The 25,449-nt window shown below is 47.1% G+C and overlaps 1 protein-coding gene across 5 annotated transcripts in view; it reads right to left on the bottom strand.

Moving 5' to 3' along the window:
* The window catches only part of Znf516 (zinc finger protein 516), a 90,107-nt gene extending 65,255 nt beyond the window's left edge, over window positions 1–24,852 (bottom strand). The window contains exon 1 of one of the 5 annotated variants that reach the window (XM_028768966.1): window positions 24,763–24,852. The gene's annotated coding sequence lies outside the window, so the exon portion shown is untranslated. Of the gene's footprint in view, window positions 1–21,073; window positions 21,154–21,478; window positions 21,559–22,176; window positions 22,297–24,320; window positions 24,418–24,762 lie in introns of those variants that run through there. The other 4 variants (XM_028768967.1, XM_028768968.1, XM_028768970.1 and 1 more) reach the window with 4 other exon arrangements.
* Window positions 24,853–25,449: the final 597 nt, after the last annotated feature.

Here is a 25,449-nt window from a genome sequence, read left to right as displayed (position 1 = left end):
CCTTAACCAGAAAGCAAACAGAGAGACAGAGAAGCACCTAGACAGACAAGCATGACAAGCTAGGCTGTGAACAAACACTGAACAGGAGGTAACAGGGAGATGGGGATCCCGAAGCTCTGATCTCTGGGATATAAAAAACAAGGCAGCAACCTCAGCTGAGCATCCGCGTGCAGGGCAGCCTAGCAGGACTGTCTCCACATAGGCTCAACAAGGAGACAAAAGCCAACGGCCTTGTCTAACTAGATTCCAAGCACCTCCAGGGAAGGAAAAGCCCTCCATTTCTCATGGGGTTTCCCTGCTCATTACTAAAAGCTCCATGCAGTTGCTCAGCAGCAAAGGAAGCTGGGATCATGGAGATGTGCTACCCAAGAGCCCTGAGTGAGGGCTCCTGAACACCCTGCACCCAGCATAGATGGAGACAGGACAGGGAAACCTCTGCACGGCCTTGTCATCTCAGCAGCAGTGTGACCATTCTTATAGACGTAAACATGCAAGTTAAGCACACTGCTTTCCTGTTTTCTTTTAAATCCATTTTTAGGTGCAAAACAACTGTATGCACCTTACGTACTCTTTAAGCAGCCAGTACAATCCATGAAGAGATGAAGAACACAAACCAGTACCTCTAATCTCTACCCACGGGTTTACAAGCTTGGTCACATGGGCAGCCTCACAAACTGGTACAATCCACCCAAGCACAGAGACTCTTTGTGAGACTGTATCAGATCTACAGGACAGTCAGAGCTGCCTGACTGCATATCCCAGTTCCCTACAGAGATACCCTAGGATACCCAAGGTACCCTAGACACCCTAGTATCCAATGGACCATAAAGGTCAAGAAACTGGCAATGTCTACGTTTTATGCAACAAAATATGCATACTGTATTTGTCTAAAAATCACAGATATTAAAACAGGTGGTGTCCTTCACCATTTGTGGCCTGTGCAGGCCTATAAACTCTGAGATAAACCATTCAACTCAAGTGGAGAAGACAATTCAGTCTATGAAGTGCCTACCTCATAAGTACAGAGACCCCAATCTGATAAACACACACACACCACCCAACTGCAGGGGCACAGATAAAGATGTCCATCAATGTAACTGCTTACTCCCCAGCTTGGTCCTCAGGGAGCCTCTCTGTAAGGACTGTACACATCCCCCTCACTCACACATGTCTGTATCCTAGTGTGGAAAGATGCTGAACCTCCCAGGGACATCAAGAAGGGCTGAGGGCCAGCACTGCAGAAGAGGCCCACTCCTCATCAGTGTCAAGCTCACTCCAGAATATTTTGTTTGTTCTCATGAAGTCATGAGCCCCCTCCCATTCAGCTCTGAATGCCTGTACACAGCCAGTGGAGTGGAACCTGGGCATGCTAACCTCTGCTGCCTGGCACAAACTTTCTGCTTTCTCCCAGCAAAATGTAAAATTAGCAAAGTGACAGCGGGGTGAGGTCACCAGGCCAAAATTACACCTAAATCACTGCTTCTTAAGAATGTGCTGCCCTGCTCCTCATACACGGGGCTGACAAAGCATGGCTCCATCTTTATTCTTATAAGGCTTCTTAAAACAGGCCTCGGTGGAGCCTTGTGAGTGTGCAGGCTGCTAGACAGATCTTATCTTAAAAGCACACTCAGAATTCTCAGTCACAGTCTTGCTCTTCTACTCTGGAATAACTAAAAAGCTGGTAATAGTTTCCAATACTGACCAGGGGATAAGGGGTGTACTCTCTCAATGGAAAAAAAAGGGGGGACACTCCTGGGCTTGTTCAAGGAAGGGCTCACTTTCAGAGGAGCCATGGTAAAGTTGGTCTTCATTCTAGAATCTTCAACATTTCAGAAAATATAATGCAATATTGGCATTAAACAGAAACTTCATTTTCTAATTTTGTCTTCTTCCATTAGAAAGATCTGAATCCTAAAAGTTAAGCCACTGTCCTGGAAATCAGGCATAGCTACACACAGGTGTCATGGTCCTTAAGATCTTTGTCTTTCCTTCAGTGAAGGCCTCCTTAAACATTAAACTTAGGTGCTATCACTGAATAGTCACAACTGTTTTAAAGGCAGGCACTAAGTTGCTCAATTATCACAGTAAAAATACAAAACAAAGATTTTAAATACTTGAGCTCATATAAAATTCTATATGTACTTCCTCCAGGAAACTACAACATAAAACATGAAATTTGGAAGGTATCATCAAGTAAACAGTGTATTTTTAAATTTGGATGCAGCTTATTATAAATTAAGATTCGTTTCTTTTTAATTATGGGGGGGGGTGCGCTTGAGTACAGGCACACGTGACACTGTAGGGCAGCCAGGGTGTACACAGCCCAGCACAGTACAGGCTATTTCTACACTCATCAACAAGGAAGCTCACCAACCCAAGTGAGGCGATCTCCACAGAACCTTCTAAGAGATGAGCACTCAGCTGTCAGGGGAGGACTCACAGGCCTGCCCTGTCTCCCTAACCAGATGTGCAATTTAATCTGTTATTGAATTTAGCTAGCCCTTAACTTTCCCCATTTGTAGTATGAGAGATTTATAATGGAAAAAAATTTTTTCAATTCAACTCTGTGGAGTCTGCATGGTGGGGCAGGTGTAAAGGGCACAGTTAGTGCCTCTGTTTCAGCACTGTCCACAGGCTGGTCCTGGCTGGGTTTGTTTTAATTTGTTTTTGTTTTTGCCAATCGTCATATTATCTGCATGCAGACAAGACCATAGTGAATTTTCTTGATTAACGATTGGTGTGGGTAGGCCCAGCGCATTGCAGGAGAGGCAGGGGGATGCCGTCCCCGGGCAGGTGAACATGAGTTGTAAAAAAACAGGCTGTGTTCCAGTTCCTGCTTCCAGGTTCCTGTCTCAGGTTCCTGCCTTGGCATCCTTCAAAGGATTGTGACACCAGATATGGATGCCAAATAAGTCCTTACCTTTCCAACTTGCTTTTGGTCATGATGTCTCATCGAAGCAATAGAAATCCCAACTTAGACAAGGCCACAAAGGGTTGAAATGCTATGAACTGAACTAAGCCATCCACACAAGATGAGATTCTGCAATGCAAGTTGATGAGAGATCTCAGGCGTTTATCCGAAAGCCCTGGGGTTCCTAGTCAAGCCTTAGGGATCAGACACCAAGTCCCTACCTTAGAACACACTTCCCTGACCAAAGCCAGGATGACAGTTTTTTTTTTTTAACTAGGAGTCTTCCAGCCTCCTACAGGCATGTGCCCCCACACTGCCTCACTCCCCTCTAGCACTTAGTGACCTGCTATTAGGATCCCCGTCACTGTAGTTCCCACCTGGGGAGTACCCTGGGGTGCACACCTGCAATTCACACACACACATAAATATAATTACAAAAATTAAAATTATAATCATGTACATTTAAAATTTGAGTCAGAACATACACTAGCTCTGAACCACTGGCCCAGCATTTATCAGTCCTTAGCACTCATGAACAATTATATATACATACATGTACACATATGCACCATGGCAGGTATGTGTTTCAAGACAAGACTCTGTGCACACATGCATGTGTGCATGCTTGCACTGATGTAAATATTCCAACACCTGTGAGTGAAGGCACGTGGCACACTTGCATATTGTGGTATGCATGGTATGTATGCATACTGTGTACTTACATAGAAAGTACATGCCTGCATACTTACACACATTATTCATTGCTACATAACTGTGTACTTTTGTGCATGTGTGCCTGTATACACTCATATACATACAACAGGGCAAACTTTCATGTGCACATCCATGGCCATGCGCATCTGCATGCACATGCTAACATGCACAGGCGTTCACACACCTCCAAGCTCTAGCAGACTCCACTTCCTTTCCTCTCCAGGGCTCTGGCCAATTTTCTGTCACTTTGAGGCCTCCTGAACCATCACCTACTCTTCCACAGAAGCTCCAAGTCTACTTGCAAGGGTAAGCTGGCCAAACAAAGGGATGACTCAAAAAGTTCAAGCTCAAAAAGAAAAAAAAAACAGAACAGAACAAAACAAACAAGCAAACCTAGCCCTGCAGTGACCACTTACTCCTGTAAACAAAGGAGACAGAACCCAGTGTAAACATCTGCAATCCATTCAGAAAACACACGTTCAATCACAACCAGCCTCAAAGGAAACCTATACCATGCACAAAAACAAACCTACAAGACTAAACGAAACTACCACCAAGAGGTGAACATGGCATGGTGTGGGTTAGGACCGATTGTCATCAGAGGACACTCAACTGCAGGAGTCCCTCTGCCTGAGCATCCCCTGAGAGCCAAGGGCTGTACAGGCACAGGCTAAGGTTCAAGAGTTACAAATGTAAACCAGCTGGGTAGCTAACACAGTATTTCTAATGACTTTGACCAAGAATTCAATGGAGTTAATTGATATACACTGATAGAAATAAAGGAAACTCAAAAAAGCATGGACACCAGCCTCTTAGGTGACCATAGCCTGGACGACAGAGTGAAACCTGACCAAAAGGGAAGATCGGCAGACAAGACAGCTAATAGGTCCATCTGTTTCAGAAATAAATGAAAGAAACTCAAAAGAAACAATCCACACTAGGATTAAAAGCTAAATCCAAGTATTTGTTCCCTACAAGGCACTCCGAAAATTAAAGAGCTCTGAACAGTTGAACAAAAATAGTAGTTAAAAATATACCCAACAATGAAGAACAAAACCAACAGCGAAATCAAAACGTCACTGGAAGTTTAATTCAGGGTGGAGAGCAGCCCAAGGCAGAGAGAGCACTTACCCAGCACACAAAGGGCCCTGGTCTCAGCCCCAGCACTGAAGAAAGGGGGGAGGCAGGAAGGGGGGTTAATACCTAGTTTCCAAACGAACCCACTAAAATGAAATTATACAATTATAAAGTGTGAAGATATCACTGTCCTGAACTGTTGAGACAAGCAACAGAATAAAACAGAAAGCACAAGTTCATGAACACCCAGAGGCATCAACAGAGAGAAAAGACCTCAGAAGTGTAATGAACCTCTCATAGGCCTGGATGGTTATGAAACCAAACATAGAAACAGAAGATCTGGAAGGACATTTAAGTTTTCTACAACTAATATGTAACGATGAAACTCCACCGAGTCTGTACACAAAGGTGTCCCACACAACTCAGAAGCCAGTGGAGGCCCTGACAGGCTCCACATACACCGGGAAGAAAGTTAACAAGGACTCCCAAAACAGTCTCACCAAAGGATCAGCCATGTGAGAGGCTCAGCTCTCCAAAGTAACACAGAGGAGGCCAAAACTAAGCTGTCTACAGGTTCAAAGGTCAGACAGAAACAAAATAAATACCCAAGGCTAACCCACAAAGAAACAGGACCAAAGCAGCACTTGGAATATGGACAGATAAAATCATCTACTGACCCTTGAATGACCCCAGTGGAACACATAGGCAGAAGGAGGGGGTAGTCTAACTGCCTCCCAGCAATAAAACTGAAAGAACAAAACGGTACATGGTTACACATGCATGTGAATTTGGGAGGCCAAGGTAGGAGAATAGTGAGCTGGAAAGCTCAAAAGATCAAACAAAGGCTGGAGAACATATAGAACTCCTGGAGAGAATCCAAGTTCAGTTCCCAGCATCCATGTTGGTCCATTCACAACCACCTTTAACTCCAGCTCCAGGGCTTTGATGCTTTCTTCTGGCCCCTGCAGGCAGGCATGTGCACACACATACACACACACATAAACACACAAACACACACACATAAACACGTACATAAACACACACACATACTCACACACATACAAAAATAAATTTAAATATATTCCATAAGATTTTAAGAATATATACAAAAATGGCTATTATTCAAAGTGTTTTTGTAAAGCAAAAATTTCAAATTATTGGTAGAAAAACTGAGTGAATGAACAGGGGATTTGCAAAAGAAACAAAATGATCTGCAAACATTTAGAAATACTTATCAGGCTGGAGTTAAGAGCACTGTCCTGAATTCAATTCCTAGCAACATGGTGGCTCACAACCACTGGTATTAGTATCCACTGCCCTCTTCTGATGTGTCTGAAGAGAGCAAGTGTCTCACACACCTTAAACTGCAATGGCATTTCAGGCTGGCTAAGATTTTAAAGACAGATAATATCAAGCACAGACAGAGAAACTCGTCAGTACACAGACTTCTCACAGGGAGTGAACCATGCCGTAGGATACCTTTGTTCTGAAGTCTGATGATACTAACCCATTAAAATGACCCTTTGTTCCAAACATCACACTTTCAGGAACTTATCCTAAGGAATTATTCCCACAAGTATATCCAGAAAACCCTGGAGGCAACCCAAATGTCCACCTCCCAGACACAACAAATTCAGGGCACAGAGCTGGTGGGCACAGCTCTCCTTGTATGATGTTTGTGGTAAAGGCCACTCAAATAGTCTGCTCTTAATATACTGGGCGCTAAGCATGTGTGTGGTGTATGTGCATACAAGTGGATGTGTAGACAGAGGACTATGGTCCATACATGCCTTTAATTTTTATACGTAAAAAAACACAAAGACAGAATAAGCAGATGTAAGCAGTAACAGTGTCTGCTATGCAATCCAGAGGACCTGACTTCAAATCCCCAGCACCCATGTGCATGCTATGGATGACTGATGAATACTTGCACCCTTAGTGCTGGGAAGGCAGAGACAGGCAGATTCTCCAAAGCTTACTGGCCAGACAGCCTAGCTGATCATCAGTGAGCTTTTGTCTCAAGAAATTAGATGGAAAGCAGTGTAGAAGAAGAGGTACCTCATGTACTCTTCTGGCCGTGTATGCACATGCATCTGCATGCACATGTGTGCACACACTCACACACACCATACATGCATGCATGCATATATGACAGGTACATAGATAACTTTTTTAATTTTAAAATTTTAGTTGTAAAAAAACTCATGTAACATGATACCATTTTAATTTGTGATATTAAACCATATACATGGAAAAAATTTTCACATATAACTAAGTTAATGTAGTTAAATGGCCACCAGAATACTACAGAGAAGCTAATAGTGGTTCACATAAAACCATAACCATGCTGTGCAATGTCTAATATTTTTCCTCCAAATGTCATTTCCCTTTTACTTTATAAATATCCAACATCAAAGATGATTATATTTTCTTCATTATCAATAACATAGTTTTGTAAGCCTTTAAAAATATAGTTTAATTTGAGCATGGAGCATACTACCCTAAGCATCTGACTATAATTAAATTACTAAAATAGATGCTGGAGGGCTGGGGAGGTGGCTGAGCAGTTAAGAGGACTTGAGGACCTGAGTTCAATTCCTAGCACCAAAATGCTGGCTCTCAACTTCCTATAACTCCAATTCTAAGGGACCCAATGCCCTTCTCTGGTCTTCATGGGTACTGCACAGAAATACAAGCAGTCAAAGTACCCATACATACACATCAAATGATGACAACTTTAAATTTAAAAATAATAAAATAGGGGCTGGCGTCTCACCTGTTGAAAACATTAGCTGTTCTTGCAGAATTCAGGTTCAGTTCCCTGCACCCACATGGTGGCTTACAGCCATCTGTAACTCCAGGTCCAAGGGATGCAATAACCTCTGAAGGCAGCGGTCATGCACAGGTACACATACATACATGCAGTCCAACACGCATACAAATAAAGTAATTTTTAATTACTAAACTAAATCTGTAGCTGGCAACCAAGTCACAGATCTCCAGGTCATGCCGCAAGATTCATGGACCTTAACTTTTGAAGTTCTCTGTGTATGTCTTCAAAGCAAAGTCTATGTTTAACTCCTCCCCCCCCCCGCAAGCAATAAGACCCGGAGTACAGCTGTCAATCAGTTACTCTGGCTCAATAATTAAAACACATCTATAGCTTCAATTACCTTCCCTGGACTATAGCACTGAATCAGCTTGCTGCCAGGCAAGGAAAGTCTATGGAAGAAACAAACCACACCACAGCCTTGTGAGGACATGGTCCAGCTCCCTCTCCCACAATTCCTTTCACTCAAAAATAGGACACGGGCCATTCTCTAAGCTCTAGTGCAGACATCTTAAAGTGTAGTAAACAAAGTGCCTTCCAAATGCAAACGAAAGATGTCTGCTCCAAGTGATTAACTGGAAGCCTATAGTCCTGCTGCCACTAACCCTCCAAAACCAGTCAGGGTTTGTCTAAGAAAGGGATGTTATCATCAGAACACTTTAATTTATTATGGTGTTGATGTCCCATCTGACCAGCAGATCCTAAGGCAATTGAATAACCATAAATTTCACATGACTGGTTAGAAACAGCCTGAGCTCTTGAGCCCCCAGATGTGCAGCCAACAGGGGTGGCTAGCTCTGGAGACTTAAATCATTTTCAAGACCAGAACCCAGTGATGAAGCCTAAAGTCCCAGAGACTCGGCGATTTCTGAACCCAGGGAGCAATCAAACAAGATCAGTCCATTCTCCAGCAAGGACACTCAGGAAACGGTTTCCTTTTAAACAGAAAAGTCCATTGACTACATTAGCATATGTGCTGACTGGTACCTTCTGTCTTCCGTGAGCAATGTACACTTGGCCTTGGTGACCCCACCTGAACACAAGCCAGTCTCATGTTTAAAAGCCTAGCACGTTTTCTCAACACTGATTCTGTGCTTCCAGGAGATAATAAACAGAGTTCCAGGCCATTTCAACAGCATTTCACTTATCAAAACAAGCACTACAGTGATTGATACCTCCAGGAATGGAACTTGACCCTCAGTCAAAACAATAAACCTGAGGATCAGAACATCTGCATTTACAAGCGTGAAGAACTGGTAACTAAAAGAGTCCCATCCAAGAACAGGACACAGGCCCACGACCAGGAAGTAATTCATATTTTGCCTTAGAAACAGGATAAAATTGTACCAGCCAAACTGGAGAGTCTGAAAACTACCCAAGGTGTCTCTCTGTGCCCCAAAGAGTGTGCACCCACACTGTGGTGCTCACTAAATGAGTCTCTGATTCTTTTCTTCTTAAACACCTTCCCTCCCACCTGCTGTCTGTCTTCACAATATGGCCTGTTGTGAAGTGTCCCCTATTTCCTTCTGATTCCCAGCAGCTCAGGAGGAATGACACAACTCTACAAAACAACATTGGAAGGATGAGGGCCCTGTGACGTTGGCAGGGGAGCCCAGGCATCCAGACAATTTCAGTACAGTCAGATGCACTTCCCTCACCCTCTCCAGAGTAACTCCTCTAACACGGTTACCTGGACATTCGTGTCACTGGCCAGGTGATGAAGCTGCTACCCTGTTAAAGATTAACAACAAACTCTATCCCTCATCCCTCTGAGAAAACAAGGTGGTCTGCCTGCCTCCCGCAGTCCTAAGCTAACCCCCAAACCATTCTCACAGACTTGAATACAAAGCTGAAAGAGTACAGCCCTGTAATTCAACAACCATGCTTCAGGTGGGCAGGACTGACTGGCATGGGAAAATTCCCATGAGCTCTTCTGACCCTGGCTGGAGAGTCAGCTCACCATCTACCAGGACAATGTCTTAAAGAGAGATGGATTACCCCTCTCTGGGGTTTCCACCTGGTCAGACAATGCTTATCAATCAGTCTTTTAATTAACACAATGCTCATGTTGTGAGAGTCACAAAAACTATAAATGTACAAATGACAACTACTTTAATAAGGGCAGTCACGTTTCTCTACTCTGTTATCGAGTGCCATTTTTATCAGTACCACGCTCTAACGAACTGAGCTACCCAGCCAGCTAAGTACCATTTTTAAACCTATGAAAATAATAAGTGAATCACACTACAGCTTATACTAAACTGGGCACTAAATTATCATTCGATGGTAGAGAACACACAGCCATCTCTGATTCATGCCTTTTTCTGGCAAAATAAGAGATAAAAACTAATTCATCTCAAATTGCAAAATCACCCTTAGGATTTCTCAATCTAGCACTAAGTGTATGGCAAGCATTTGAAAATCCAGGGCGCTTGTGGGTCTCTGAATACAGGAGACAACACTCGGATGTGGTGTGGGAGATAGGTGCTGCAGGACAACACAGAGGCACCTGTTGCACACACAACAGCTCTCCGCAAACAGGATCACGCTGCTGTACACACACCATCCCTTACGGTGATGAGAGCAATCACTGACAACTGATTCTCTCTTTCCACCAAATGGCTTTCGAGACTCCAACCCAGACTTTTACCCACTGAGCTGGCTAGCAGGACCTCTCTTAGATGATTAAGAAACATTCTGAATGTATTAAAACTTAAAACATCATTAATTTTGCCCAATTCTCTTTCATCGTGATTATTAGCATTCTCTCTTAGAATCATAGAATTGATTCTACCATGTCTACCATTCTGGCAAGCAGTCCACAGACAGCAATCAAGCAGACCAAATTCTATCTGAGGCCTATCTCTAAACAGCCTCTGGGCTAAGAAGAGCTTTGACACATGTGATGGCTGAGAAAAATTAGCAAAGCTCTACTGTGAGACAGCAACTTATATGAGACCCAAATTCCAAGTGTCCATAGCAAAGGGCTTCCCGGTGGTGATACAAGCCCTCTAAGGCTTCGGTGCCTCAAGGCCAAGATTTCTTCACCAGCCCAAAAGGCTTATCTGTAGAAAAAGGTGTGCTGGGCTGGGGAGATGGCTCAGTGGGTAAGTGTGCTTGCTCTGCAAGCATGAGGACTCAAGTTCAAATTCCTAATGTTAATGGGAGGGAGGGAGGGAGGGAGGGAGGGAGGGAGGGAGGGAGGGAGGGAGGGAGGGAGGGAAAGAGAAAAAAGAAAAAAATCAAGGCACGGCTACACATACCTGCAACCCTACACACACACACACACACACACACACACACACACACACACAATGAAAAGGAGGGAAGAGAATGAGCATTCCTTCCCCCAAAATGTGTCCTCTAAGGACTTGGCGGGGGGACCTCTAGGGAGGATGAGTTTCAAAGCTCTCTATCAGTCCCCTGGGGCATGAAGCCAGTAGGACAAAAGGACACAGACATGACCAACAGCCCCAGATGGCTGGAGCCCCAAGGTCCTCCTGCACTGGGAACTACTGGTAACCATCCTGGTAACTCAAGGCTCATGCTTATTTGCAGACGTAGACAGAGGACATAACAGTGAGCCAAACTCAGCTGAGCTGCTCTAAGCATCCTGCAGACTCTTCAGAAGATTCCCTGTAGGAATGGGGAGTGGGCCATTGACTCCCAAAGTGCTCCTATTTCAAATGGCTCAGACCAAGATGGGAATCAATTCTACGATAATTTCAACAGGCATAGAGTTGGGAGGGGGTCACAAACCAAGGCCAGCTGCTCAGAGAAGCCAGCTACGAGCTTCATTAAGGGTTCTAGTTTCCACGCCCCATGTGAAAAGAAGCAGAAAGCACTGCCAACTTCCTAAGGCTGTTCGAAATATTAAATAATATATGTGGCTCTTACAACAGGGCCCTGTTCAGAGCAGGCCCCTGATGAACAGTCCATCAAAGGGCACAGACTCATCTGGGGACAAGTTACCCGGGCTTTCACCAATTTAAGTCTATTATAAATAATTAGTAAGAGGGCCAGCAAAGTAACTCAGCCAAAGGATACTTGCCACCAAGCTTGACAACCTGAGTTCAACCCACAGGACCCATGTGCTGGAAGAAGAGAACCAATTGCCACAATCTGGGACACATGTGCTGTGGTACCCACATGCACAGTAAGTGATCAGCAGCTACTAAGTCACTGTATTTTGTTCTTATGACTTCGGCCTTTTGGTATCTATGTAGCCAGAAGTAATCACCTATGAAAACCTCTATAGCATCTACCCTGACAGTCACTGAGCAGCAAAGTCTGCAAAAACTAAACAGCATTGGAGCCAATGGGAGAGCGCCCTGCACCACCAATAGGAGAGTGTCCTGTGTCACACACTGTAAAAGGATGATCTCTCCAGGAAAAACCTTAGTGGTTTTCCAGAATAATTAAAGCAACATATAAGTCGTCATGTTGTGCTTTTGATTTTGGTTGCCAGAAAGCTCTGATCCTAAATTCTGCCTTATGTGTCCCCCTGGGGGAAGTCTTGAGGTCTGCGTGTTTATCTCAGATGCCCCACCATCATGGCCAATTAATTATTCCATGTCCTGCCTCTTATTTGTACTTTGTGACAGATTGGATGTGTGACCTTAAGTGCTCTCAGCCTTTAATGGTAACAGAAATAAACACAAACTGCTAACACCAATGTGAGAGTAACTAATGTCAATCACCCCATACTCAGAGGGGCAGCAGCCTCATCAGCCCCTATAGGGAGAAGTCACCCCATACTCAGAGGGGCAGCAGCCTCATCAGCCCCTATAGGGAGAAGTACCCTGTGGTGACATGAACACAGTAAATGTGTGCAGCGCTCAGTTTACACTGGCCATGGCGTATTTTGAGAAGTTTTTAGGAAGTTAGCAAAATCATCCAGTATAATTACCCAATTTAAGGCCAGCAAAATGTCTCGGAAGGTAAAGACATTTGCCAAAGTTGATACCCAGGACCCATGTACTAATTCCTGCATGTTGTCCTCTGAGCCCTACATACGCATCGCGGTAAGTATATACCTTTACACACAAAAAATAAACAAACAAACAAACAGGGCTGGAGAAATGGCTCAGCTGCTCTTTCAGAGGATCTGAGTTCAACTCCCACTTTTTGCCAAGTGGTTCACAGCTGCCTGTCACTCCAGCTCAAGGGTTTCAATACCCTCTTCTGGCTTCCACGGAAACCCTCAACCACATGCACACACCCACACAAACACATACACGTGATTAAATAAACAGATAAAGTTACTGAGCACACAATTTCAAGTAAACAATGACAACTCAATCCTCTTCGGAAAATGAACATCATTCTAAGTTTGGAAGTCAGTCTAGACATCTTTCCTCCTCTCAGAGAAAACCTAGACCAACTGACAATGTCTGTTAAAGTGATCCCACAGAAAAGGTTAGGTGGTTGTGCTTCTTTCCCAATAGAGAAAACTAAGTAGCACTGGCTATGGAAGCACTGGGAATCAAAAGTCTAGCAGCTATTAATGATCACAATGAGCCAGATACATACTGGGGCACACAGGACAAAAAAAAAAGCGCTTCAGCCCAGTGAGCTACCAACATCAGTCTCTTGGCTGAATTACCAAAGAGAAAAGGCACCTGCTCTGCCTCTAGGCTCTTCTCCTTCCCAGTACACCTCTCCTTTCTTGCTATCTTCTCTGCATATGGCCCAGCTGAGTTGGAAGCCAGTGCCTGCCACGTACTGGTCAGCGCCCCATCCCTGCCACCTCTGGTACACTCCTTGCCAGCTTGCCCTCACCCAGACTTCATCACCAATGCCTTCAGGACCTGCTCACCTGTTCCCACCAGCTTTGGACACAGGGCACTGAATGTACATCAGAATGGCTGCTGGCTCTTCTGCCGCCTTTCCTAATCTTCTGGCGACTGATTTCTTCTAGGGTTTCTTTATGCTATGCCAATAACTTGCTTACAAGATGTGAAGTTTCTAGGTACTATTAGTACAGAACTTAGTGAATGAAAGCGACCCTGGGTTTTATCTCAATACTGGGGGAAAATGAGGTCTGGAGAAAACTCAGCCAATAAAGCACTTGTCATACACACCTAAGGACCTGAGCTCAGATCCCCAGTGCCCACAGAAAAACTGAGCCCAATAGTTTGTGTTTATAATCCTAGTCCTGGAGAGAGGGACTCAAGCAGATTCTTGGAGCTTAGAGAACAGCCAGCCAAACCTTAATGTTCACAAATACCCACACACACATGTGCACACACTCACATGAGCACACACAGTGCTATTGGTATTGGTAGCTACCACTGGATTTCCTTGAAAAATCTACACCTTTGCCCACAGGGCAGCCTGGAAACGATGCTGACAGCTGGCTGGCTGGGAGGCTGGCCTCTCTGCTTCCTCCTGGACAGCACTCTGCAATGGCCTCAAATGATGACAACTGGCCCAGTTCTTACACAAACACTTCACTGTGGAGATGCAAATACTGAATCGACACTTTTTCCACTGGTTTGGAGCTAGCCCTGAGCACCACAGGTGAGCTAAGAGGTGTTCTATCAACCTTGCTTAGTAACTGATCATGTGCCAGTTTGGTGCTGAGTCAGCAGACTCCTTAGTGGCCTTGTCCTCTAGGTGGACTTTGAGCACACCTAGCTGAGTGTACTCAGTGCCAATATCCTGGAAAGAAAACCAACCTGGTGCTAAGAACCCAGGCCAAGCCCCACCCCATCTGTGGCCTTGGCCAAGTGACCAGATTTTCCTGCATTTCAGCACCTACAGAACTCCAGGTTCACCCCCCCAAAAAAAAAATCACCTCTAAGTCACCTAGATACAGTAAAGTCCAAACAGAGATATACAAAGAAATGCAAATGATCACGAAAGCACTATCCTGGTCTACAGTGAGGCCAGCCTCAAAAGAAAACAAAAAGAAACACCGGAAGGAGGGTGGGTATGAGGGAGGGATGTGAGAGGGAGGGAATAAGAAGGGAGGGATAGGGGAGTAAAAAGAAAGAAAAACAGAAAAGAAAAGCCACACTAGAGTCACCTTAGTTTGCTCAAATGGTGGCTACAGTTGATAACTTACCCACTAGGACTGGAGCACAACCCAGAGTCAGGACACTCCTCTTTCATCCTCAGAGCTGCAGAGGGACTAATTACAACCCACCCCCATGTAAGAACCTAAGGAAGCCTGTCTAAGCCAAAAGACGTAATGCACTTTCTAAAATGGGTGAGCGTCCTCACAGACAGCAGGACTGAATGCCTACACCACATGTTCCAGCTGCCCCTGCACTTGTGCGCCACAACAGAAACACAGTGAACAATTACATCCCCTGTTCCAACTGAGGCGGACACTTTAAAACGTGTGCGGGTCGGGAACAGGAACCGCTTCCTAAAGTTAACATTCAGGACAGCCTATAATCTTCCACCAACCTAGAAAACAAGTGATAAGCCCGTCTACCAGTAAAGCCATTAACATGCTCTGCTTTTCTGTCACCAGGGTAATTTACAGAGGCTAATTTTAATCCTACCACTAATCCTGTGATTCTACTGAACAGTCCCCAGGTTTGTGTTGCTATGGAGAGTTCTCATACCCCAGAAACCACTTACTGTCAGTTTTAGGACAAAGACCATCCTTCTCACCTCTCAACCTTTTGTTAAGTGAAAAGTCATTTCTGAGGAAAGGAAGACAATCGGGTGCCTGGGTCATACATATGCTGTTCTCATCACAATGACCATTATGGCTTCATGCCAGGTACTTCTCCAGGGAAGAATACCGTCATCACGTTACTGGGTCATGCTAAAGACATGCTAAGTACTAGTAGGACTGGAAGATCCATCTGGATCTTGGGGATACAAGTATCAATGGGTAACGGTATATTCTCATAGTGGTACAGAAATACTAAGTCACTGATCATCTCAGTGTGACTCGTGTGCAAGGCAAGGCACAGTTCCACTGTTCAAATTCTGAACAGTACACAGTCTAGAGAGTGCACAGAACATGGCTTGGGGACACACAGATGACCAAGCTTATTTGTTTACTTATTTCCTTCAAACGGGAAAACCAGGAAATGAAGGATAATGACGCCATCTGAGAAGACAACAGTGTCCAAAGGCTCTGGGGCCCTGGGATAGCACAGCTCCACATTTGTCAGAAATGGAGGTCAATGGTGACAAGGCAGGTGGATGCCCTCCTGAATCTCAGATCGCAAGTCTTCCCTTGTGAATTAAATACAACCTAACCAAAACCCCTAGCTAGAGTGTGCAGACAAAACTGTCAGAAGCCAAACATCAACTACACATGGATATAATTCCACAACAGCTCAGAACTTCAGCAAAACTAGGAAACTCTAAATCTATAAAACCATCAGGAAACCCAGGAAGCCGTGAATATAGCAGGCTACTGTGGGGCAGCGGGGTTGGGGGTCTCAGGGTGGGGGGAAGCTAAGCCCTTAAGATCAGTGGAGGAGGGTAACACACATTTTGAGCTCCAGGTTAAAAACCACAGGAACAGTAGGAACTAGAGTTCTGTTTCTGGCCAGCGGATCTTCAGGCTTACCCCCAAGGATAAGTCTTAACCACTCCTACCTAACTCTGGGGTTTTCTAAATCTGTATAATCACCCAACACTTAATGGCAAACTATTTCCAATAAACACAAGTCTTGCTCACCACTCATAAATACCAGCTGAAGAAGCTGCTAAAGCCACAGTCACCTCTGGGCAAAACTTCCATTGCACCACTGCCTGTACTCAATTTCAAAGAACATTCTCGAATGCCAAAATAAATCAATGTCCAGCACAGCTCTGCTCAGCTCACGCAATATAGGTTAAAGAGAACCATATGGTAAAGACAGACACATGTTGCCCTTCGCTGAAACAAAGGACAAAAATTCCTAGACAAATTGTCCCTTACCCTTTCACATGGGAGGAGGCAGAGATGATTAGAGGGACTTCTGAAGTACTAAGAATTCGGGGTTGGGGGGAAGACTTACTGCCTGTCCATTAACAAAAATTAGGTTCCACAGAGCGCCTCCATTTTTGAGTCTCCCTCTAGGTCTCGAAAGCTGACACCATATTGTAATCTGTAAGCATTGTCTCCTAAGTGAGCAGGAGGAGGGCAGGCCAGCTGTGTGCAGGAGGCAGTGGCATCATCTGGTCCCCAGGGTATGAGAGGCAGCGAGAGCCAAGTGAACCTGTTCCGAAGGAATAAAACACCTGCTCAACTAAGCTTGGAAATAAAACAGTAAGACATGGGCCTACCTCCTCCCACTGCCACGGAGACAGCAGAACTCCACCATTACAGACTGTATGGAAAGGAGAGTCCGGGCTGTAACAACTTCATTAAGTTCCTGACTCAAAACACCCAGGGAAAAACAACCTCCCAAGAAGAGCATATCCTGGAACAGAGACATGTCTGATGAAACTGCTTTTCAGATTATTTTTCCCTCTGTTCTCCAATTTTGTGTCTTACTCATTGCTTAACATATATTTACATGCTTGCTTTCTAAAAATAGCTTCAGTTCTAATTACTCTGCTTAGTAATTTCCAGGACCATTTGGGCTGAAGTTTAAATGCCAGATCTTTCTTGAAAAACTACTTTAAGGCATGTAGAGAGGCACAAAATTATACTTCTTGACAATTCTGATGTGTGCATGGGTAAGCGGCTCCTTCCACACAAACACCACCGCTCTCGGTCTGGCAGGGAAGGCCACAGCTGCTGGTGTCACGTGTAGGCAGATACAGGGGATAAAGAAGGCAAAGAGGACAGTTGCAACTGCCAATTTCCCCCAATCCTTCAGAAATATACCTCATTTACCTCAGGAGAAAGGCCAGGACATTTACAGTCCCAGAAATATACTCATATGCCCGAACTATGTCTCCTTGGATCTCCTTGGAAAAAAAATTGCTTTAAAATAGAGGGATTTTTTTGTTTGTTTTGGTTTTTTTTTATTTTGGTTTTGTTTTTGTAAGACTCGAATAAACATTCCAAATTCGCAATGTCTCCCTTCATGTGTCCTTCCATAAGGTTAATTTTATTAATAATAAATCCACCAAAACTAGAAACACTAGATAGGATTCCTTTCTTAAATTGGGTTTCTGGTAATTTTCAAAAATTCTTGAAAATTCTGAAATAATCATAGCTGGCTTCCAAAGACAAGAAGACTCCTGCCCAGGACAGGACAGGAGAGTGCTCTCTCGGAACAAATAAGAAAAAGGTCTTATCTCCCCTCCAGCAGCAAAACTCCCTGCTAGTGAGGGAAGGGAGGATGAGGGCCAGGCCCTGGGCGGAAAGCGCTGCCCCTCTGACGCCCCCTGATACTCTACACCCTGAACAGGTGGCTGCTTCAACACTCAGACACTCCAGGCAGTGTGGTGCAGAGAGGTTGGGATCGGGGCCCCACAGGACCAGTCACAGCAAAGGTGGACAAGAGTAAAACCCTACCCACAGCCCCTGAGCATCTCCAGAGTCCACATTCACACCTGCCTCTCGGCCTCTCCAGGTTCCTTTCAGTCAGAGATGCAAACAGCTTCGGATTTCAGAAGCCCCTTCTTCCTTCCTCGGGCTTCAGAACAGCCTTACATCCTGAAGCTGGGCTTGCTGGGAAAACGCAGCTCCTGAGGAGATGCAGTTCCAAGAAGCACCAGAGGGGTCGCTCGCCTCCCCTGCCAGCTACAGAGTAATTGAAATTAGTCCCTCACGCTTCCACGTGAATAAATCTGGAAGCTAAGGTCAAAGGTGCCGAATTGTAAGCAGCCTGGAGAAGCCTAGTGAGGCACCAAGTAAAACTCTGGTGGACTCCCAACTCAGCTGGGGGGGTCGGGGAGAGGGGGGTTGCATGCTCAGGAAGATGGGAGGTAGGGGATTTTCCCCGAAGTTTCCAGAACTCCAGGGGAGGGGGGCTAACAAAGAGATCCATTTTAAAAAGAACTGCGTCAGAATAGCTTTTCTTAAGCACTGAAACATAATAAACACGAATTTGGTAAACTGTGCTTTTGAGGAAGAAATGATAGTCCCAGGATCAAAAGTTTATAAAGGAAATACCTAACTAACTGTGTTTCTCCTTTCTCCCAGAAGTTCTAGTAATTAGGATCAAGTCCACGTGCACCGCTAAGAGAAATTTGGGCGATTCAGGATAAATATGGCCAAGTCGAAAAAAAAACCAAAGTGAAAACTGATATGTCCCCTGCACAGTAACAGCCATGTTTGCTTTGGTTGTGGACCTAGTGATAGTATAAGCAAATGATTTCTTATAGTGTGCCACAATTAACACCTGTCCTTTTCTCCTAAATTGAAAGTCGAGTAAGAAACCGAGCAGAGAGGTGATCAGGCGACCCTCTAAAGGAGCAACACTGTAAAAGAAAAGCGCGCAGGCTAGGGCATGCTCCCTCCTCTACTGCCCAGCAGAATCAGCTTACATTTCGGCTCCTATTTCCATGGCCTTAAGGTATAATGCAGCTGAAATTCTACACACAACCTCCAGTCGCACTCAACACCACACACAAAATTCTTTTTCAACGATTCCTTATGGTAAATTGTGAATAAGGCCAAAACATCCTGGAGTATGAATATACAAAAATCTATAACCCCTTCAACTCAGGACTGGTTTTTCGAGAAGGAGCCATGACTAAACACTTAAGTTGCCAGGGTACATTACCATCGTCCCCCAGTGGAAGACTGGGAGCCATCTGTTTGAGTATTCCCCACTTCAAAGTATTCTTAAAAGAATCTCTTTCTCTTTCACATAATTGTTGCTAAACTTAATCACATCAAATGCTCCACTTATAAAACTCAGATATCTCCTGGTAGGAACGAGTAAGACAAACAGAGCTAAAAGTTTTATTTATGAAAATGGAGAAACACAGAGTGACCCGTTGGGGCGGGGGCAGGAGGGGCATTCTCTCAAGCCACTTCAGTGGTGTCTCTGGGACTCCGAGGGAAGTGAAGAAATGGATAAGATTTCAACATCCCCGGAAATCTTTTAAAGGTACTTTAGTTTGCACTACAGGCGTTTACAAGTAAGTGCTCAAGGTAAGTAGCTACCAGGAGGACAAATCAGCAATTAGTTACCAGATGCACATACCAAAGTTAAAGTCTGGGGCCCTAGGATGATTTTATGCGTTCGAGTTTTTAAAAGTTCAGAACCACAAATAATAAAAATTCTCTTCTTTCTGTCCACTTTTGGGAGCAGTGAGTGGCCAGAGAGCAAGCCACTGGGTTTGTTTGCTTTTGGAAAGGCAAGCCTGCTCCTCTAGCGAGCTTTATTACAGACCCACTGGGATGGCTTCTCTTTTTGAATGCTAATGTACTCTGAAGGCTTCAGTATTAACAAGTGTAAGAAAACAAAGTTCTCCTAATGAACTAAGAAAATTTTGGACATGTATTTATCTTAACACATCAGGATTTTAATTTGATTATCAAAACAGTTGTGAGTCTTTGCCTGAGCTCAGTTTATCCCAGAGCCCATTCGAGATGGCTATGGGGTCACTCTCGTGGAACTAAAGCTGTCCCCATCCAGTGACCCAGCTCACACCCCTGACACCAGGGCAGCTCAACTCCATCTCTAATTTTGCTGGGGGGGTGGGGAGGGGACCCTTAGGTTAATGCACAACAGTACTGTGGTATATTTAATTCTTGCCGGTCTGTGTAAATAAAAATACACAGCTATTTTGACTCAATAATTGAAGAATGCGAGGAAAAACTGAGTGATAAAAATGGACTCTCGTGCACAGGGCAGTAGCGAATATCATATCAAATAGCAAGCATGCCTAGCTCCTTAAAGTAACACATTCCAAACCGAAATACTCCAATCATATTAATAGAGAGGTTTAAAACGTAATCTGGAAAGATCCTGCTGGGGAGCTATCCTCTTTGCTTCTACGCCGGTCAACGCACATCAATTTTTAAATTACATTTAATCAACATTCAAGACTTAATGGTAGGTTCACCGGGACGTGACTTTCTGCTATACCTTTAATTAAGACGCCGTCTAAAGTTCCTTCCGAGAGTTGCTGGTTAAGTGGGCACCGCGAGTGGACCAGCGGTCCAAGCACTCGGTCCTTTGTTACTCAATGGACACCCTGGAAGGCCCGCCCCAGCCCAAGGGCACATCTGGGCTTCTAGAAATAACCCAACGTCCATTCGGGCCTCCTCTCCACCCAGGCATCGATCAGGTCTCGCGTAGACCACAGAGCACCCCCCTCCCCCCGGAGCCGCCAGCGCTCTGGACCCACCGGCCACTCCCGTCCCGGAGAAGCAGGGCCCAACTCAGGTGTGGAGACTTACATAACCGCCCCCCAGAGTGGGGGGACGTCTCCCCCCCAACCCACCTCCAACAGAACAAAGTGAAGTTTAAAATAGAAACCAATTACCTGGCCTGCCCGCGGTGCTGGGCCGCGAAGCCCCGCCGCGCCTCCGTAAAACCCCCCGCCCGGCCGGGCCACCCCTCCCCGCCCACGCACGCCCACGCCTCTGCCCCACGAGTTCGCCGCCCCTCCCCCACTTTTCCCGTGCCCACGCCCCTCCCCCGCAGGGCCCGCGCCCCACGGCCCGCACGGACCCCCAAGCCTTTGTTACGGTGCGAAGTTGGGCTGCGGGTCCCCGTCTCTTTCACTTCTTGGGTTACAGTGAAGGCGTGTGACGTCCGTTCCACATGACGGGGGCGGGGGGCGGGCGCCCGAGAAGAGGGGGCAGCCGGCCGGGGCCTCCCCTTCAGCGCCCCGCCCACGGCCCGCCCCCCGCAGCCCGCAGCCCAGCAACAAGCGGCCGCCCCCGCCCCGGGGACGGGCAGGTGGGTGTCCCGCCCCCAGCAGCACGCCACGCCTCTAGGGCGGGCAGGTGGTGCCCTGCCCCCGCGCAACCTCACCCCCCCAACTCTCACCAGCCACACAGACCCACGCCCCCCCCCCAGCGGCGCCGTGCAGCCGGGACACAGAAATAGGAATGATTTAATGCAACGACATACCCATTCCTCAAGCCGCGGGCTTGCAGAGATTGGAGAGAGGGCCGAAAGGGGTGGCGATCCGGTTGGGTGGAAACGGCCCGCGTAGGAGGAGATACCCGGGCTGACAACACCTAGTCACCGAGTTGGAAATCTCGGGGCGGGGGCACCCTCGAGGTGACCTCGGTGCATGCAAATACTGCAGACATGGTGTGGACACCGTGCCTTCCAAGGTCTGTAGCCCCCACATGGGTCTCTTGAAGGGGAGGCGCACGCGTGTATTTAACCCAACACTGCATCTTCACCACCACCCCCTAGTGAATCCCAAGGCAGACCACAGAGTTCCCCAAAGACCAGGCATTTAAGCACAAACTAGGCAGTCCAGGTCCGGCTCCCCAGTTCAAGTCGCGAAGTGAGTGCTGCACTAGTCACCCATCACTACGGACGTTCCTAAGTGGAGCGGATTCAGACAGTAGGCAGCGTGGTGTGGCCCGTGACGCTCTGCCCGTGAATGTACCCATTGTGCGGAGCAGTCGCGGCCTGGGCGCGACACTGGTAAGACCAGAGGACACAAGAACTTTCATTAACCATGAACAGCTCGCGTTCTAGAATTTGCCACGGACTAAGTATCACTCCCCTTGAGAGAATCAAATTGGAAGTTGGAAGACGAACGGTGCCCTTCACTTTTATATGGAGTTAATATCCTTTTCAACAATCCCGACCTCTGTACGTTTGCTATCTTCAAGTGGCTACACGACCCCACCAGAGCCTGGAACCAGGCGGATAAAACTGCTCCTGGGTCTCCCAATGGCTGAGAAGTGTTATCAATCGTTCCTCTTTCCTTTCCATGTGGCAGGTTTCGACTTGAATCCGAAAGTGTCTCTACTGCCCAGTCTTCTCAGGAAGACGTTGGGAGGGGGCAGGGTCTCCACTTGGACTGCTGCGTGCGCATCTAGCTGGACAGACTTGGATAAAAGCGTGTCCACGTCTACAGCACACATCTGTGCAAATGCGGGAGCCTGAGGATGCGCGCGTCTGGCCCGACTCTGGGCCGATACACGGGCGCGTGGTCGCGCGTGCGCGCGCTCACACACACCCCAAATTACCTCCGGGATAGATAAAGCTGCTGCGGATTGGCCGACAGAGCCGTCACTCAAACCCAGGGGCAGGGAGACTTTGCAAGGCAGTTTCTTTTCTCTCTTTCCCCTCCGTGTCGTTCCATTTAATGGTAAAACAACAGCAGAGCTTTGAAAAGTTAGCCATCTATGCAGAGTCTGTCTCCCTATCGAGGCCGGAGTCAGAGAATACCATTTAAATATATCCCGTACCTCCACAATGGACGAAAAGGGAAATGGGCAGCCAGAACACGGAGCCCGGAGTAAAGGGGGGGGGGGGGTCAGTCATGGGGCCGGGTAAACTCGGAGTAGAGTTGTTCTCAACACTCCAAAAAGGACTTTGACCTTTGGGTGATTTAATAATTAAAAATTGTATTCAAGAGTCAGATTATAACAAATGTTCGGCACTAATTTTTCGAGTCGTTATTTTATTATTTAAGCTTGCTGAAGCAAGCATGTTTCCTTAAGAAAGAACTGACCTATTTTTGGCTGGAGATAAACGATCATGTTAACAGATGTTAATCTTGTAATCTGTTTTTCCTGTAAAGCACTTCACATACTCGGACTTCAAGACCTTAAAAATAACATCTTTTCCAAAAAGACCTGACGTCACAATCCACTCTCTGGGGGAAATAATCACCCTCCCCTCCAGTTCTTTTTCTCCTGCAATGATTTCAAAGACATTAAATCTTTTTCACTTTATAAGTGCCGATTTGTTCTGCCTCAACTCCCACAGGCTTTTATTTGCATTTCAAATTCCACAGGTTACACCAGTCGCCTTTTCAAAAAAAAAAAAAAAATGTAAACCAACAATGAAGCAGTAGATGGCTTTTTGTGCATCTGGATTAAATACAACACCGAATGAATATATTTTAAAAAGAGGAGCCGAGCAAGTTGATCGGTGCTCACCCAGAGACCAAGCGACTCTTCATCAGCAAGCCAGGCAACCCCGGAGCTGGGGGTTGGGGGAGCTGGTCGGCTGTGGAGAGCTTGTTAACGCTGGTGATGGATGCGGCTGACTTACAGACCTACATTTTTCGGGTAAAAGGCTGGCTCTCTGGAGTCCTAATTGCAGGGATCCACTGGCTTCCCGACTCACAAAGCCTGATACTCATCACACACCGACCTTCCTCCATGAACCACTGGCTTAAAGACCCCCACTGGCCGGCTTTTGACAAACTTATTCAGACAAAGTTTCTTAAAAACTTGACGAGGCGGTTTAATCTAAATACTGATCTTAACTATTCGGTATGTTCGCCCTCGAAATGGCAGAGGAGGCGCCTTTCCAACCCATACCCCACCCCCGCAGCATACAGCCCACTGCGTTCTTCTCTTTCACACACCCGGGTGTAATCCGTGTGTGTGTACAAATATACACACATATAAGGTTATCAATAAGTCCGCCACCCCCACTCTGCCATAGCCCAGCAAGGCAAATCGCAATTCCGTGGAGTCCCCGCCGCTAGCCCACTCCGAGTCACTTCCAGAACCTCGCCCCCGCCCCCACCCCTACGCGAACTTCCCTTTCTAGAGATCCCACTTCTTCAGTGCTGGGGGTCACTCAAATCTCCCCGCTGACGGGCAGGAGTCCGGGGAGGGGACAGTGCGAACACCCCTCACCACCACCACCAAATACAAATACGCAAACACGTCCCCTAGGCAGCGGCGCTCTGTGCCCACAAGCATCGATCCCCTCCGCCAAACCCTTAATAATTGAAACGGCTCCTTCGGCCCCGCCGCCCATCACCCACCTTCATTAGCCAGAGCGTTTTACTTTAAAGTAAGGCAATTTGCTCTTTGTCTCCTAATGGATGAGAGCGCATCCGAGCTCCCCTCCTCCCGCGTCGCCTTTGACGAAGTGTACAAAGCCAGAGCCTCTTCCGCGCTCCCACCCCGGCCCCCACCCCGCCCCTCCACTGCGGTAAAAGCCACCTCCCGGGCGCTCGCCCTGCCGCCCGAAGTTTCATCTTCTCCTCTCCTGGAATTGCAGAGCAGAGTAACTACCAACACAGAAAGCCAAGTCGCCCTCCTGGCGCCAGAGACCTTCTACAGGGCGCGCCCCCTACCCAGCGCGCCCCCACCCCACGGGGCACAGCAGGGTCTTGCGCACGTAGTGGGTCCCGACCTTCCCGGCCTTGCCTGTCGGTCTTCCCCCCTCTGAGCCAGGAAGCACCCCCGCCCTTCGGCCCCTACCTTGGCGGGGAGGCGGCGGGCCCCAGGAGGAGGACGCGCACGCCCCGCGCATCTGAAGGTGAAGCAGAGCGCCCGCGGCGCGGAGCCGAGCGCTGCTCTAGACCGACCGCGCCAGCTGCGCCCTGGCGCGGGGGACGCGCGAGGACGCGCGGGACCCGCCACGCGCCCGGCCCCCCTCCGCGCGCCGCGCGCGCGCCCGGGACTTACCGGCCCCACGGGGGCCCAGGCGCCAGCAGGGCTCGGAGGGACTGCACCGTGCAGAGAAGGGGACCCGGCGTCCACGGCCTGAGCAGGCCCGAGGCTTCCCCCAGCCCAGGAATGGTCTGCCCTGTAGGAAACGCACACGCTCCACTATTGTCTCATCAGCACAAAGTTCTGCCACACTGCGGAGAAAGTCTGGAGGCTCGCGATGACTCAGACCTAGATAATTCCTTCCCTAATAACCCTGAATCACGACGTCGGCGGCTAGTGGTCGCCCCTCTGCTAAAGGTCTCAGGTTGCCACAGCTCCAGTTCCTGGAGGCTGTTTATGCGCGCACACCACACACACACCCAAACGTGCAGACGTGCCTGGGATGCTTGTCCTGCCGCCTCAAGCACCTGGACGCTGAACCTCAAGCCCACACCGAGAGCCCACACCAAACGGCGTCCACCCTGCCCGCGGCCTCAGAAGCGCGCGTGTTCCCTG

This window comes from Grammomys surdaster, unplaced genomic scaffold (genome assembly GCF_004785775.1).
Source record: "Grammomys surdaster isolate TR1022 unplaced genomic scaffold, NIH_TR_1.0 189, whole genome shotgun sequence".
NCBI lineage: Eukaryota > Metazoa > Chordata > Mammalia > Rodentia > Muridae > Grammomys > Grammomys surdaster.
Note: the sequence above shows the minus strand (reverse complement) of the source record. Positions and strands in the feature narration are given on the sequence as shown.